Genomic DNA, 14,451 nt, shown 5'->3' with positions numbered 1-14,451 from the left:
CTCTGGTGGCGTCTGCTCAGAAAGCGGCCGTCTAGATTTCCTCCCTCTCTGCCTGCTGCCCAGCCCTTCTTCCCAACATAATTCCTTGAGGTTGAGATTTTATGCTGCACATAGAAGGAGGTGCTGCTGCTTGCTTCAAAACTGTTGCCTCTGTTGGGTCTTCTGTGTAGAATTTGTGTAAGCCAGAAGATGCCTTTGGGTGATGCTTGCTGATGGCACTTCTAATCTGGATACTCTAGATTCCCAAACTTGGGTCTCTAACTTGTCCTGCTAGCTAGGGATGATAGGAATTGTAGCCCCAAAACAGCTCAAGACCCAAGTTTGGGCAACCTTTCTCTAGACCCGGGCTAGAGAGCTGAGCCTCGTTTAACCAATTCACTTCCTGGGATTATTGGTGTGCAATGATGTCGAAAAGATAGGAATTTTTAGGGGAAAGTTTTATATAAAGTTTTTGGGAGAAGATTCAGGTGTTGGTCTGACGCAGTCGAAATAAATAAATAAAATTTAAAAATTGTCCAGTAGCTATTTTTGGTCATCTGCATACTATCCTTTGCTTTTTCCTTTTGGACTAATTGCAGTCCTTAACAGTCGTCAACAGGTTTACCATACCCATTGAGTGAATCATCCGTCTCCTACTACCCTTCTGAGAAAAAACCCTCCCACTATATGTAAGGGTCTGGTGACTTCTGAATCAGTGTATCTGAAGAAGTGTGCATGCACACAAAAGCTTATACGCAGAACAAACTTAGTTGGTCTCTAAGGTGCTACTGGACAATTTTTTAATTTATTTTTTGGGAGAAGTGAGGGTTTATATTATAAACCTATATTGTGGCTGTATTTGAAATACTCTGCACACTTACCCTGTTTCAAAACGGGTATCTCAGAACTGGAAAAGAAGAAAAAGGCAACCTAAATGATCAAAACTGGAGCACTGTATGAAGAAAGGCTAAAGCCTTTTCTTTTCCGTTTAAGTTTGGAGAAAAGATGACTGAAAAAGTATGGTGGAGGTGTGCTGAGGGTGAATAGAGATTTTTCTTCTCCTCCCTGTCTATTAGAATGCAGATAATTAGTTTAAAGAATTTGCTTCCATAAGGTGTGGTGATTGATGGCTTTCAAAGTGGGGTTGACAAATTCATGGAGGATAAGTCTTCATCTGCCAGTTAGCTATACTTCTCCAATGAATTCTACTTATTGGATGCAACAGCTAGACATAGAGGCCACCTGAATCCAGGAGGGGGTCCTGGTCTACCTTCTCAATAGAATCATAGAACATATGGTTGTCAAGCCTCTGCTTAAAGACCTCCAAAGAAGGAGACTCCACCACACTCCTTGGCAGCAAATTCCACTGTCGAACAGCTCTTACTGTCAGGAAGTTCTTCCTAATGTTTAGGTGGAATCTTCTTTCCTGCAGTTTGGATCCATTGCTCCGTGTCCGCTTCTCTGGAGCAGCAGAAAACAACCTTTCTCCCTCCTCTATGTGACATCCTTTTATATATTTGAACATGGCTATCATATCACCCCTTAACCTCCTCTTCTCCAGGCTAAACATGCCCAGCTCCCTTAGCCGTTCCTCATAAGGCATCGTTTCCAGGCCTTTGACCATTTTGGTTGCCCTCCTCTGGACACGTTCCAGTTTGTCAGTGTCCTTCTTGAACTGTGGTGCCCAGAACTGGACACAGTACTCCAGGTGAGGTCTGACCAGAGCAGAATACAGTGGCACTATTACTTCCCTTGATCTAGATGCTATACTCCTATTGATGCAGCCCAGAATTGCATTGGCTTTTTTAGCTGCCGCGTCACACTGTTGGCTCATGTCAAGTTTGTGGTCAACCAAGACTCGTTGGTTAATTAGTTGCTGAGTGGGAAACAAGGAGAAAGGACTATTGGCTTCAATGCTGCTTGAGCCCTTTGCCCAAGTGTTTGGACACTTGCACACTGAAGGGTTGATGGATCATGGGGGGCGTCTAAGGTTGGGCTAGTCAGCACAACCTAGTTGGTACCACAGGGAAAAGTCACCTGTATAGAATTATCATAGTGTACCCAGGGTTCGGATAAACGTCCACAATTTTTAAAAAAATTTAAAAAGGTGTTTTATTGATTTCCAATTACAAATGAACTAGATAGAAGAAATAATAGTATCAACAATAGCAGCAGCAACAGGTTGGAGTACAGAGCCATCACAAAAAGGGGGAAATAGAAGCAATCCTATTTGGGGTTCCTTGGATGTACAGTAGTCAGATGAAAGTGTGTGGAACTTTCACCTGACTATTGTCTGCACCTCATCCAGAATGCTGCCACCAGAATCATTCACCTCTCTTGTTGACCACACCGTATGACTCGCCCTTTCTCAGTTGCTTCTCCTGCGTCCTCAACAGCACACACTCTCCTTCAGTTCTACCACTTGGAACAGCCTGAAGATCTCCTGCTCTCTAAAAACACCCTACCTATTGCTACCCTTTAGGCCCAGAGCTCCCTCGCCCATCCTCTGTATGGCTCTCTCTCTTCCTTCAAACCCAGGGGGCGGAGACTCTCTTTCAGATGGAGGGACCTCAATCTCTTCTCTGGGGAACCTTCTGAGGGACATGGGCCACTGGTGGGCAGCACCAGAGGCGAAAGTGGGGGGCAGGAAGTGAATTCAAATGCAATCTTTGTACAGGAGACTGGTGTCTATACTCCCCTTTCCTCTGGTCTCCATTCAGACAAGCAAGAGGTATTGTTAAGAGTTCAAGAGCATATTCCAGCTAGGCAGAAACACTTGGGGTAGGACTTAGGGCCAGGGCCTGAATATAGAAGTTTGGAGGCTTCCGAGGGTCATGTAGAGAGGCCTGGGGGGCTGCATTTGACCCCCAGGCCTGAGGTTTCCCACCCCTGCTTTAAACCAGGGATAGAGTAGCATTCCAGATGTTGCACTCCAATTCCCATAGTCCATTGTTGGCTGGGGTTAATGGGCGCTGGAGTCCAATTGCGTAGTGAAGACCACAGGTCCCAACATCTGGATAATAGAATAGTAATAATTTATTATTTATACCCCGCCCATCTGGCTGAGTTTCCCCAGCCACTCTGGGCGGCTTCCAATCAAGTGTTAAAAACAATACAGCATTATGGCTTTAAACCTTTTCTATGCTGTCTTTTCCTGGGTCATTACCCAACTGAAACAGCTTTTGCACAAAGCGCTAGACTTGCCGGTTACTCTTGCTCACCCATCCCTCCTTTTTAGAATCTCGCTTCCTTTGATGCAGCTTTCGCAGGCCCTTTGGAGCAGAAACCTGCCTTCTGTTTTTAGCTTTGTAAGTACCAAATAAATTGAGGGTGCCGTATGAGTTAGTAACAATCTTTCCTGCCACGGGCCAGAATGAAACTGGTATGGCTGAGTCTTGAAGGAAGTTCACAGTCCACCCAGAACATCTCTTAATGAAGCTCTGCTGAACTAAGAAGAGGGGGAAGAGCTTATTCTTGGTTCTTATCGTACTCCAGTGCCCTCTTATTCTACATCATACCCGTATCCCCCTTTTTGATTCTGAGTTAGACAGGAAGCGTCAGGAGTTGATGCTAAGGAAACTTGGGGACAAAAAGGAACAGCTACCAGAAAATCCCAAGAATCTGTTTTGAGGTGATAAGGAAACTTTCAGGTGTTCTTGTTCAGCAGGACCTGGAGCCTAGCAACAGAAATTGTTGCTTTGCGGGGGCAGTCAGGGAACCGTGTCTGGGCAGAATCTTCCCCCCTGCCAGTCCTGTTGGATCTCCTACCTCTCATTGTTGTTGCGCATAATTGTTTGCCACATTCCAGTTGTGTGTGACTTTCCACTTCAGGACACTGTGCCCCTTGTTGAAAGATTCCTGTGAATTATGCATAAGCCTCTGACTCAGCGGAAAAACTGCTTCTGGCACAGAGCAGGGCCATTCTTTAGCCTTGATGTGGGATACCTCTGAGTTGCCTATTGTGATGTCCCTTTCAATGCTTCATTTCTGTGCTTATGGTTTAAAAGCAAAGGCTTAATTCTGTGCAAAGGTGTCTGCCTCATGCCACTGTTTTATGCCTTCCCTGTGCTACACTTGAAGAGCTGGGTTCTGAATTAGACTTACCTTTTCAGAATTTCCTTTCTAAAGGTTTTTGTGTGCTAGCTTCCCAAGCAGATCCTGTTAATCTATAGTACAGCAACAGCAAAGATTTTTGCATCGCTTCTGAAACACCCGCTGTGTTAGAAATCTGAAATTTGCAGCAGTCCTTCTCGGTACAGCAGTTCTGATTTTATAGATATTGGTTGATATAAAATCTTAGTAATCCCTTAAGCCGAGCCATTGAAAGCAATAAACCTACTTCAAGTAAGAGTAACATTTGACATAGGGATGCGGGTGGCGCTGTGGTCTAAACCACTGAGCCTCTTGGGCTTGCCAATCAGAAGGTTGGCAGTTCGAATGTCCACGAGGGAGTGAGCTCCCGTTGCTCTGTCCCAGCTTCTGCCAACCTAGCAGTTCGAAAGCATACCAGTGCAAGTAGATAAATAGGTACCGCTGCAGTGGGAAGGTAAACAGCATTTCCGTGCGCTCTGGCTTCCATCACGGTTTCCCGTTGCACCAGAAGCTGTTTAGTCATGCTGGCCACATGACTCAGAAAGCTGTCTGCAGACACTGGCTCCCTCAGCCTGAAGCGAGACGAGCGCTGCATCCCATAGCCACCTTTGACTGGACTTAACCATCTAGAGGATCTTTACCTTTACCTAACATCCGATACCACATAAATATTTTAACTAGGGCACAATTTTTGTATTTGATAGCATCAGCCAAAGGCAAGCATAGAATAATATGAATGTGCTATGCATAGTAAATGAATTGAATGAGACCTTAAAATTAACTAATCAGATCAGTCAAACTGCAGTAAGTTTTATAAACAGTTGTATTTGGTAGTCGATAACTCTCCATTTTGCTGATGCCGATGGAGAAGTGATACATTAAAAAGCTTGAAATATAAATAATACAAAAAGACCCCACTGCTCTGACATTTTAAGTTCTAATATACGTTTTTAAGGATAAATGACCAAATTGGTAAAGGGGTGAGCTGGGCTGGCACTCACATCTGTGCCACTTCTAAACTGGTTTTAAAAGTGTGTTCCACAGCTATGATTTCTTCTCCTTAATCTGCCTGCTGCGCTACCAGCTTTTAAAAATAGAAAACGCTTCTCTTGCTCTCCATTTGAACTCTGTCAGTTGTTTATTATGTATAACGTTTTTAAAAAACAGACAGGTATTGTGCTGAGGCTGCCAACAACAAACAGAGCAGAAGGCAGTTGAAAAGGAAGCTTTTGTTTTCCTTAGCTCTTTTTGACTGAAGTTGAAGGTTGTGGCAAGCATTTAACAGCAGTTATGTTGCTGCTGAAAAAGTATGACAACAAAAACCACCTTTTCGCTTTGAAATGGTGCTATAGGCATGGAAAGAACTGCCTGTTGTTATAAAAGGCATGGAAACTCTGACCCAGAAACGACTTTGTAATCAATGCGCACGGTCCCAGCGGAAGATAGGTAAGCTAAAGTAACAATGAAGAAGTACATTGAAACTCAAGAGCTGAGTAAATTGAAACTTCAGTGGAGTTGTAAGTGAACGTTCTCTGGATTGCATCTACTAGCATGACCTTCCACTACCTTTGCATCCACTAACATGGCCTTGTAGTCCAAAACATCTGGAAGACCTCAGCTTGATGAAGGCTGCGCTAGCAGTTAAGAGACCCCCTAATTAAGTTTTAAGAAAATGTAAAAGGTAAAGGGACCCCTGACCATTGGGTCCAGTCGTGACTGACTCTGGGGTTGCGGCACTCATCTCGCTTTATTGGCCGAGGGAGCCGGCGTACAGCTTCCGGGTCATGTGGCCAGCATGACTAAGCCTCTTCTGGCGAACCAGAGCAGCGCACGGAAACGCCGTTTACCTTCTCGCCGGAGCGGTACCTATTTATCTACTTGCACTTTGACATGCTTTCGAACTGCTAGGTTGGCAGGAGCAGAGACCGAGCAACGGGAGCTCACCCCATCACGGGGATTCGAACCGCCGACCTTCTGATCGGCAAGCCCTAGGCTCTGTGGTTTAACCCACAGCGCCACCCGCATCCCTGCTGAAAGATTAGTGTAATGTAAACTCTGCTACAATTAGTGAAAGCAGCCCTGCTCCTTCCCAACCTGTGGATTGAAGTCGGCTTGTTTCCACTAACTATGGTTAAAATAAAGCGGTGTTTGTCCAGGTTCACACAGAACAGCAAGCTGCTGTTAATTACTGCCTTGTGAATTTATAATGTTAAATTGTAGTTCAGGGTTGCATCCAAACCAGCCCTTTTGTGTTAGACCAGTCATTCATCTAGCATAGTTGCTTATTAGTCATGACTAGGCATTGTCACTTCTCAAGGACTCTCAGACACGAGGTGTTTACCAGCCCTTCCATGGGAGAACCCTTAACCAGAGATCAAATCTCCCTGCCTTATTAACATTGGACAGGCAGCTATTGCTATACTGTCTTAGATGCAAGCTGAAGCCATTCCCCCCCCCCCAGCAAACATGTTCAGACACATGATTTAGTTATGTATACTGACCTCTAGCATAGTATGCTTTTATCTGTACATCTTTGATGATAGTTTTATGTTTTACATACACTTCAGATATTTTTTCCATTGTTGATTTCTAAATGTTTCTCAGTTAATAAATAAAGCTTAGCCATAAAGTAGAGTTTATTAAGCCATGAGCGTTCCTCATTTGCTTCTGCCTTCCATTAGCAGCTAAACAAAGCAGACTGCTAGCTTAAGTGTGATGTCCAGGCCCAGGATTGAGGTTTTGTTTCGCCTAAACAAATCATGATTGCTAAGCCAACAACATGCCACGCATGCATTCACTAGTCAACACATTTAAAAAAACACAGTTAAAACTAACCAGAGATTCGGAGAACAGCACTAAAGCACTCTCCCTACAGCTCGTCAATGTTCCTTAATCATTCCAGCGTATTAAGTCAGTCAGTAGACACCTGTCACTCACTCACAAGGTTAGAAGTACAGCAACCCTCTTCACTGAGGCTACCAAGAAATGGTTGGGGTTCAAAGCAGTAAGGCCATAAGAGACCTGGGTTCAAATTGCCCATTCAGCTGTGAAGCCCATCAGGTGAATTTTGGGGAGGGGTCCATTTTACAAACCACCTGCCTGCCTTACAAGGGTGATTGTTGAGGATGAAAGAGTACCATATTTAGTATCAAATTTAATAAATGATAACACACAAATTTAATAAATAATACAGTGGTACCTCAGGTTACAAACACGTCGGGTTACAGACTCCGCTAACCCAGAAGTAGTACCTCGGGTTAAGAACTTTACCTCAGGATGGGAACAGAAATTGCGCAGTGGCAGCGGGAGCTAAAGTGGTACCTCAGGTTAAGAACGGACCTCCGGAACAAATTAAGTTCGTAACCAGAGGTACCACTGTAATACATTCTACAGCTTTTAAAATGTGTTTGCGGAAATGGGTTATTGGTTTGTTTTTGTTATGTTATGTGTATTGAATTTTTCTGTTGTGAACAGCCCTGGAATCTTCAGCTGAAGGGTGGTATATAAATCTAATTATTAATAATAATATAATAATACCACATATGCACCACTTCAAGTCCTTTGGGATAAAAAAATCTTGACCTAAGGTTGCACTAACTCCAAAAAATCCAGCAATATAGGGATGACCCCTCTTTTATCAACCAGCAATCGGCATTCAGAAGCACAGCTGATGTGAACTGAGATGTTTCGTTTATCGGAGCTGATATTTAGTGATTGCTTTGTCTTTTGAGTAATAAAAAAAATGTTTATCTAATCTTTGCTCTTCCCCCCAGAGCTTAACTACATTTGTGGGCCATCAATCTGTCTCGTGGTACTGAATTTCTAGGTTAATTAATAATCCGACTGATTATCCAGCTGTAGTATTTATGCTTTCCACAGTGCACAAGTGGCTTTCTGACCTTTTTGAAAAGGGAAAGGGAGGCTGCTTGTCTTCAGAACGATTTCTGGTTGAAAACAGCAGTCAGCTGTGCTTTTCTTCCTCACACCAAAAATGTCAGCCGCTAAAGCACATTCCCTTTCAGTCCCAATGTATAATTTAGGCCCTGCCTAATTAATATTTGAAGGAGTGTCTCAAGTAGGTTCCAGGAAGAAAAGCATTAATATATGCATTAGGAAGGCTGCTTTTCTAAAGGAGGCTCATGTGTTTGCCCCATGAAACCCCCAACCGTGAATTATGGGCTGCATCCAACACAATGTCATACTCTGACCCATTGACACCAATGGATGTAAGTTAATTTCGCCAGTTGATTTCAGTGGGTTTACTCGTGAGTTTGACTTCTTTGAATACAACCTGAATTTGCCTGAACTTCGTCAATTTGTCTTCTTATTTTTAAGTGGATATGGACATGTGAATTTTATAGAACTGTGTTTTTGAAAATACGGAGGTTTGAGGCTAGCTGGAGAGGATTGCTCTTGAAGCTAGAGAACAGTTATGGGTAAATGATGAACAGGGAACATAGCTGGAGAATACAAGGAGAAAGGCAGCAAACTATAAATATTCTGTCTCTAAAACATTGGAGGATTTTGTAGGTGCTGCTTGCTTACTTTCAATTATATCCACAACCACAGAGACAGCAAGAACTTGAAAAATCTGCAGATTGTGTTTCTGTGACAGGTATATTCTATATGGAATTCCACAGAATGTGTGGAACTACAGAAAACATGCCGCCATTTTAAAAACGTATTTCTCCAAACCAATGCATTACTTTGCAAACTGGGCTGCAACAGCCGTAAACTCTGAACTGCAAGCCCACCTTGCCAATGCAATGGTTGCTGGAGCACAGCAATATCTGCAGGGACTCGGATTAACCAACCCCTTTCCTAAGATTTAAAAGACCCTGGTTGAATAAAAAAAAAACCTTGACTTGATGGGGGAAAGACCATAAAGGAAGCACCAGGCATGGTTCTGAGGTGCCACAACCGAAAAGGCCTTCTCTGTTATGATCACCAGCCTCGCTTCATGTGGTGGCAAGGGGCCTCAAAAGAGGATCTTCATGTCCAGGTAGATGGAAGATGTGATATATTTTAGGGAACCCAGTTTCAAGTCTTAAGAATCCCAAATTCCTTTTCTTGTGTTGAGCTTTAGTTGGAGGGTGGATGGCGGCTAACAGATTGAGGTTGAATCCTGACAAGACAGAAGTACTGTTTTTGGGGGACAGGGAGCGGGTTGGTGTGGGGGATTCCCTGGTCTTGAATGGAGTAACTGTGCCCCTGAAGGACCAGGTGCGCAGCCTGGGAGTCATTTTGGACTCACAGCTGTCCATGGAGGCGCAGGTTAACTCTGTGTCCAGGGCAGCTGTCTACCAGCTCCACCTGGTACGCAGGCTAAGACCCTACCTGCCCGCGAACTGTCTCGCCAGAGTGGTGCATGCTCTAGCTATCTAGCTTGGACTACTGCAACGCGCTCTACGTTGGGCTACCTTTGAAGGTGACCCGGAAACTGCAATTAATCCAGAATGCGGCAGCTAGACTGGTGACTGGGAGTGGCCGCCGGGACCACATAACACCGGTTCTGAGAGATCTGCATTGGCTCCCAGTACGTTTCCGAGCACAATTCAAAGTGTTGGTGCTGACCTTTAAAGCCCTAAACGGCCTCGGTCCTGTATACCTGAAGGAGCGTCTCCACCTCCATCGTTCAGCCCGGACACTGAGATCCAGCGCCGAGGGCCTTCTGGCGGTTCCCTCATTGCGAGAAGTGAGGCTACAGGGAACCAGACAGAGGGCCTTCTCGGTAGTGGCGCCCGCCCTGTGGAATGCCCTCCCATCAGATGTCAAAGAGATAAATAATTACCTGTCATTCAGAAGACATCTTAAGGCAGCCCTGTTCAGGGAAGTTTTTAATATGTAACGTTGTACTGTTTTTAACACTGATTGGGAGCCGCCCAGAGTGGCTGGGGAAACTCAGCCAGATGGGCGGGGTATAAATAATAAATTATTATTATTATTATTATTATTATTAATTGTAGGGTGATCCTAGAGGTGGCTGGGGTGAGTTTGGAAATGAGAAAACTCAGTTCTCCAGCTTTGAGATTCTGAAATAGGCATAGGAGGATTTGAAGGAGCATGATGGCATTGTTCTCTCCAACTCCCTTCCCAGCCCTACTGAAATGCTGGTGATGTCTGAGTCAACTTGTAATCATTCTTCCACTGCAACTCATCTGTCGAATGTCCATTCTTACTCAAATGCACACTTTGCAGGAGGCTATTCTGCCCACACCATCGTCTGCTGGTCACTTCTGCTGTTCTTCTGCTCCCTTCCCTAATGATCCTGGACTTCTCAACAAGGAAGAGGGATCTGTGTCCTACTTCTGTAACAATTCACTGCAATAAACATTGCTCGTACATTGCATTTTCCTCTGGTGGAGCTTGGAGTTCAATATATTGAGTTTCTGTCTTGTCTAGCTTTTCCTGTAACTAAGCAATTGCAAGTCAATGCCTGTGGCGAGTAGGGCCTTATTGCTGGTGGCCCCCAAATTGTACAGTTTTCTTGCACCAGAAATCTGCATGTTGACCTTCCTTGTTCCTTTTTTAAAGGCCAGCGAAAGCACTTTGCTATTTTATTTGTTTGGATTTATATCCTGCCTTTCACCCATGGAACTCAAAAGTATCCCACATAGAATTCCAAGTTCCCATCTAGGTACTAACCCAGAGCAGCTCATCTTTAGCAAGGTAGCTGAATTATGGACTTTCTGTGTACTGAGGCTGTATTTTTTTAACAGGCATTTCTGCTGCAAGGGTTAACGTACAAGCACCTGTTGTAGAGTTATATTGCCTGATAACGAGTTTTGATTGCTTGATTTGGAAATACTTTTTATTATGCTGCACCCTAATTGAAGCTCATGTGTAAAAGAGGCCTACTGCTTCTTTGATACCTTTTGCAGGAAATCTGAAATACCGTATTTTTTGCTCTATAAGACTCACTTTTTCCCTCCTAAAAAGTAAGGGGAAATGTGTGTGCATCTTATGGAGCAAATGCAGGCTGCGCAGCTATCATAGAAGCCAGAACAGCAAGAGGGATCACTGCTTTCTCTGCGCAGCGATCCCTCTTGTTGTTCTGGCTTCTGAGATTCAGAATATTTTTTCTCTTTTTTTCCTCCTCCAAAAACTAGGTGCGTCTTGTGGTCTGGTGCGTCTTATAGAGCGAAAAATGCGGTGCTCATGGTCATGGCTGAACTTCTTGCCTAAAATTTAAAAAATGCATCAACTTTCGTTGGAGCTTCTCTGCTTGGTAGTCAATAGGTAATTCTTAATCGCCCCCCAAAAGTACCGATTTACAAGCCTGCCTCACTTTTGTAATGTCGTTCATAAAAAAGCGGCTTTGCTGATTCTGCACCATTAATGCTGTTCTCCTGCCAAGAGCTTGCTTTTACTGTATTTGAAAAGACAAATGTATCCACAAGAGCTGTCTAAATGCAGCTTTGTATCTTGAGAATATTCCCAAGACTGAAAGCAGAGCACTGCAGCCACCTAGTGTTTGCAAAGCGAAAAAGTACTCTCCGCAATTGTATTTTACACTTGCAAAAGTTTGACAGCTATGAAGTGTCGTTACTTCTGTAACCTTTTTATTTTACTCATTTATCACAGAGTTTATATGCTGTTTGATGGCTCCCAAGTCCTCTTCTGGAGTTTTTTATTTCATTTTAAATACAGTGGTACCTCGGGTTACATCCGCTTCAGGTTACAGACTCCGCTAACCCAGAAATAGTACCTCGGGTTAAGAACTTTGCTTCAGGATGAGAACAGAAATTGTGCTCCGGCAGCACGGCGGCAACAGGAGGCCCCATTGGCTAAAGTGGTGCTTCAGGTTAAGAACAGTTTCAGGTTAAGAACGGACCTCCGGAACGAATTAAGTACTTAACCCGAGGTACCACTGTACTAGAGTTAAGCATCTTAGTAAATTCCCATTGTGATATTTGGACAATTAGCAAATAACAGGATATATTTTAAGGCAGTGTGAAGCCAGTGTGATGCCTTCCAGATGGCTAATGGTCAAGCATGATGGAAGTTGATGTCCAGCAACATCAGGAGTGCACCAAATTGGCTACCCCCATTTTAAGACATCTTTGACACTTTTGCACATGTCATACGATAGTGGCAGCTGTATCTTAGATAAGTGGTGTTCATTCTGTCCTGGATAGCTCTACAACCACTTGGTCCTGAGCAGCGCTGGCCCACCCATGAAGCAAGGTGAGACAACTGCCTCGGGCAGCAGAATCAACAGCTCTTGTTCCTGATGTAGATCTTCACTCCCCGCTTCTTTCTTTGGGGGAGGCCATTTTGTGGTTCGCCTCAGGTGCCAAAATGTCTTGGGCCAGCCCTGCTCCTGAGGCAATTTTTAACAGCTAAGAAACCCCATCAGGGAAAGAATAACCCACAAAGATGTTTGTTGTTGTTTAGTCGTGTCCGACTCTTCGTGACCCCATGGACCAGAGCACGCCAGGCACTCCTGTCTTCCACTGCCTCCCGCAGTTTGGTCAAACTCATGCTGGTAGCTTCGAGAACACTGTCCAACCATCTCGTCCTCTGTCACCCCCTTCTCCTTGTGCCCTCCATCTTTCCCAACGTCAGGGTCTTTTCCAGGGAGTCTTCTCTTCTCATGAGGTGGCCAAAGTATTGGAGCCTCAACTTCAGGATCTGTCCTTCCAGTGAGCACTCAGGGCTGATTTCCTTCAGAATGGAGAGGTTTGATCTTCTTGCAGTCCATGGGACTCTCAAGAGTCTCCTCCAGCACCAGAATTCAAAAGCATCAATTCTTCGGCAATCAGCCTTCTTGATGGTCCAGCTCTCACTTCCATACATCACTACTGGAAAAACCATAGCTTTAACTATATGGACCTGCTTTTAATTGCCCAAACCCCCAAGACTCCCTGGAAAAGACCCTGATGCTGGGAAAGATGGAGGGCACAAGGAGAAGGGGACGACAGAGGATGAGATGGTTAGACAGTGTTCTCGAAGCTACCAGCATGAGTTTGACCAAACTGCGGGAGGCAGTGGAAGACAGGAGTGCCTGCCGTGCTCTGGTCCATGGGGCCACGAAGAGTCGGAAATGACTAAACAACAACAACAACAACAACAACATGGTAGTATAGCCACATCCGGGAATATACTGGCCCCACTAGTCACAAAGAATCATAGGTTCCTTTCCATTCTTAATTTTGCAAGCATCTAAAGAACTGAGCGGATGATTAGAAAATTAATCATAAAGGTAGAGTTTTTCAAACTTCGTTATGTTCTGGGCTCTAGGCTTTCACGTGTTGGCAAGTAGAACCCACCAAAGATGCCCCTGGGGACAAGGCTTTTACACCAGTGTAGGGATCATTTGTGTGCACATGCTTTTTCACCTCTGCATTCATAGAATCGTAAAGTTGGAAGGGACCCCAAGGGTCATCTAGTTCAACCTCTCCTTACTGTTGCCTTGGTTCGTTGCCTGTCTTCTCCTCTTCCTTGCTCAAGCCTCCCACCCTTGGGTGAAAGGTTATCCTGCCTTCCAGAGGGTTGGACTAGATGACCCTTGTGGGTCTTTCCAACTCTGCAATTCTATGAAGAATTCTGGAAACCTGGTAAGCCATGAATATTGCAAAAAATGGGGGGAGAACCCCAAACCCACCCCCCAATCAAATTAAGGCAACATAACAAAAATTACTGCTGAATATTGCATGGTTCTGCACAAGTGTTATGCAAATTTCTGTTTTTTGTGCTGCGTGTGGCATAACCCTGAGGTATGACTGTATTCTTGTTAGCTCCTTCCCTTTTCTCTAGCTGAGTAAAATGTGAATCTGCCCAGTTCTGTAACCTGTGCAAAACCTCTACTTTTTCTTGGCACAAGTAAGTGCTGAGCTTTGCCATTAGTCACACTTCCAGGCTTTTCTCTGCAGCAGCCAGGAGGACTAGACGCTTGCCCTCCAGTTCTAAGTCACTGCACTGCACTTGGGAACCTGCCCACACTGCTGGCGCAGTGCCGTGCACTGCTGCAGCACTGGCGTGGCTTTGCTGTCGTGGCTTCCGGTATATCCCAACTCTAGATATTGAACCAGGAAATTCATGGTGTCAGTTCAGATAAATGCTGGTGGGGCTGGATTTTAAGACAAAGCAAACAAAAAGCCCTGCGTATTGCCATCGGAAAGACTTATTGCAAGCACAAATTGAGGATTGGCTGGCGTGCTCTGCAAATCCTTCCAAACTGTGTGGAGTGATGGCAAGCCAAATTGTGGTCTGTACTTTTAAGAAGGAGCAGCAGGCTGACCAGTTCTACTTTAAAAAAAGAAATCCATTTTAAAGTGGCTGGCTTAGGTACACAGCAGCCAAAAATTCGGCTCCCTGCAATGTTAGCATCGACATAGTCAAAAGTACTTAAAAAAATAAAAATAGAACCTGGAAATT

The 14,451-nt window shown here is 44.5% G+C and overlaps 1 protein-coding gene across 2 annotated transcripts in view; it reads left to right on the top strand.

Annotated features, from left to right (window-relative positions):
• The window catches only part of RTN4 (reticulon 4), a 63,741-nt gene that overhangs the window by 19,906 nt on the left and 29,384 nt on the right, over positions 1–14,451 (top strand). The gene's annotated exons all lie outside the window — the stretch shown is intronic.

The sequence above is a fragment of the Podarcis raffonei genome, chromosome 3 (genome assembly GCF_027172205.1).
Source record: "Podarcis raffonei isolate rPodRaf1 chromosome 3, rPodRaf1.pri, whole genome shotgun sequence".
Taxonomy (NCBI): Eukaryota; Metazoa; Chordata; class Lepidosauria; order Squamata; family Lacertidae; genus Podarcis; species Podarcis raffonei.
Note: the sequence above shows the minus strand (reverse complement) of the source record. Positions and strands in the feature narration are given on the sequence as shown.